Source organism: Pteropus medius, unplaced genomic scaffold (assembly GCF_902729225.1).
Source record: "Pteropus medius unplaced genomic scaffold, Ma_sr-lr_union100, whole genome shotgun sequence".
Taxonomy (NCBI): Eukaryota; Metazoa; Chordata; class Mammalia; order Chiroptera; family Pteropodidae; genus Pteropus; species Pteropus medius.
The window spans coordinates 9,425,887-9,428,846 of NW_024350927.1; the positions used below are offsets into that span (position 1 = coordinate 9,425,887).

The following is a 2,960-nucleotide window of genomic DNA, read 5'->3' on the forward strand; positions in this document are numbered from 1 at the left end:
CATGAGCCGGGCTCCGGGCCGGCACATACCACTTTCCACCCAGGAGAATCCTGGTTCTGGGTGACGACGTGAGGCTGCGGGCCAAGTGCACAGACTGCACTGTGCCGGCTGGTCCTGAGCAGGAACAAGGTGGCTTTGAGCCGGTTCCACAGCATGCTGTCCTGAGTGTCCTCGTCCACAAGGCTGGGGACAAAAGTAACCCCACTTCAGGGGGACTTCTGAGGATTAAATGAGATGCATAAGAAAGCATTTAGAATGATCCATAAATGATCCATAAACGGTCCCTGTTATCATCACCGTGCAGAAAACTTCAGCGGTCGCCCTCGGTTTTCGGGAGTATCGGTTTGCTGGGGCCACTCTCGCGAAGGGCCGCAGACTGGCGGCCGACACCACAGAAGCTCCGGAAGCTGGAGGGCCAAGGTCAAAGTGTGGACGGCCTTGGTCCCTCCGGAGGCCTCTCTATCTCTCTGCTTGACGTCCCCTCTGTGTCTCCACGTGGTCGTCCCTCTCCGCGTGTCTCTGTCCTGGTCCGTTTTCACGAGGACACCGGCCAGACTGGAGTGGGGCCCACCCTAGGGACCTCATCTCTAGTTGATCACCTCCATAAACCCTGTTTTCAAATACAGTCACGCTTTGAATATGGGGGTGAGGACTTCAATACGCGACTGTGGAAGGGGCCGCGATTTATTCCTTAACATCTGGTTGTGGGGATTTCAATTTGCTCAACAGATGCGTCTGCGTGGAACTGGTTTTTCCCCCTAGAAACCATTATGTGTATATATATTTATTTTATTTTATTTTATTTATTATTATTATTATTATTTACGCCTACAGCACCTGCTCTTCCTAGGTGGTCTCCCATCCAAGTACTAACCAGACCCGACCCTGCTGAGCTTCCGAGATCGGACATCGGGCTCGTTCAGGGTGGCACGGCCGCAGACCATGGACTGTGGCTCCACGGGGCCGCGAACCCAGGACCTTCTGCGTGTAACGCAGGCGTGCTCACCGCTACACTATGGAACCACGCCCCCATTATGTGTGTGTTTTTCTCATTAAAAACAATAACAACGAAAATCCCAGGCGCTTTCCCCTTACGCAAACACGATTTGCTTTCAGGTGCGAATACGATGATAGGCAATGGGACGAGATGGCGATGAGCTGGCATCGGTCGCCGTGGTTACGGAGGGTGGCCCTGCAGCCCCGTGTCCCTGGCTCTGTGCTCACACAGGAGCCAGCTGCAGGACTTCAGGAGGAAACCCAAAGCCCTGGCGCCCGTTCGCGCAGCACCCACGGTCAGCTCTGACACCGGGCGACGCGCCAAACTCGTGACAGCCAATGGGACCACGAGCTTACGCCGGGGACTGGTGATTGACTTCAAGCCTGAGCGGACAGACGAAAACAGAACCTCTGTGCGTCCCTCGCATGAACTCGAATTGTTTGTCACGAGAAAGCAAAGCGTACAATGGTGAGGCGAGGCTGGGGAGGTCCGAAGGGGCCAGCGCGGCGTTTCAGTCCTGAATGGGTAGTCAGTTGTCTGTCGTGGCCGCTGGGGGACGCTCACTGGGACATGGGACACGCGGTTGGAGTAGGTGACCATGGACAGGCCTCGGCGGGCGAAGCGGATACCCAACGATACTGGCCTGTACGTGGAATTTCTTTGCACAAATTCATACTTTCTCGTGGATTTTCATCATGAGATTGAGTCCGTGTTACTCTGAGGACATAAATGTCTCAAGCAGCAAAATCCTTGTAATTCGAGGTGAGGTTTATCTTTAAAAACACAGTGTAAGGAGCAATTGGGAGCAATCTTTTTAACAGAAATGACCCAGTAGGAGACCGTTGGCGGCAGCCCGCCACCCACCAGGTGGACACCCTAACCTGAGCTGCCGTTTCTGACATCCTGGTCCCTAGTCCCACCCAGGGCCAACCCGCCTGCCGCATGCTGTCCCTGAGAACGTGGCCCTCCCACCCACCCAGGAGCTGGTCCAGAGCCCCCGCCCGCCTGTCCCACCGGCCTCTGGCTGCATCTCAGGCATCGTTCCACGTCTCCCAGGGCTGCAAGCTGTTTGCAGCACGGGTCAGAACCGAAGGTGACGTCGGCCTGGAGGCAGCCGCATCACTGTGCCGTGCGCAGAGCGTTCTGGAAGAAGCAGCCCCTCGCCCTTCACCGGGCGCTGCTCCTCAGAGCAGAGAGCAGGGGGCTGCTCCGCACGGCCACCTTACGTTTCCTGGCAGAAGCTTCTGGGTTGTTGACAATGAACAGAATTGAGGGGTTGGGCAGCGGGTGGGGGTCGGGGGGCGGCGGTGAATCTCAGGCTGTGAAATGGTGACGAAGGCTCAGAGGCTTGCTGACCCCTGCTGGGAAAGAGGCTGGAGCAGGTCAACAGGGAGAGCACAGGGCTGAGGCCCCCCGACCCTGGGGAGTGGGGTGCACGCGCCCGGAGTCGGAGCTGGGACTGCGGGGAGGGAAATGTCGGCACACGGGCTCCTTTACGAAGAGACACCCGCGGGGCAGAGCAGTCCGTGACCGAGTCAGCGCTTGTGGCCCCTGTGAGGACGGGGACAGCCGGCGGAGGGCGGCGGGAGGGGGAGACGTGCTCAGAGCGTCTGTCCACTGTCCGCTTCCCCCACGCTGAGCCCTGAGAGAGCGGGGACGTGTGGTCACCCCGTGGGACTGGCCCAAGGCTCCTCGGGGAGGTGGCTTGGTGCCATGCAGGAGTCGTTCAGAGCCGCAGTGGCCCCCGCTTCCGTCAGGAGGGGTCGTGGCGGGCTGGCCTGACCAGGAGTGAGGGCGCCAGGCCCGCCTTCGGTGCTGCTGGGCACCCATCCTTCCCATCTGCCCTGCAGCCCCCACTGTCCCCTCCCCCTCCTCCTCCATGTCCCCGACCTCAGGCCAGGGTGGTCTCCTCGATGCTCCCCAGAGATGCCATGGGGACGCCCCCGAGGGCCTGCCCTGAACT

At 59.3% G+C, this 2,960-nt stretch overlaps 1 pseudogene; it reads right to left on the bottom strand.

Annotated features, from left to right (window-relative positions):
• Positions 1-825: 825 nt before the first annotated feature.
• Positions 826-941, bottom strand: LOC120585925 (uncharacterized; annotated as a pseudogene).
• Positions 942-2,960: the final 2,019 nt, after the last annotated feature.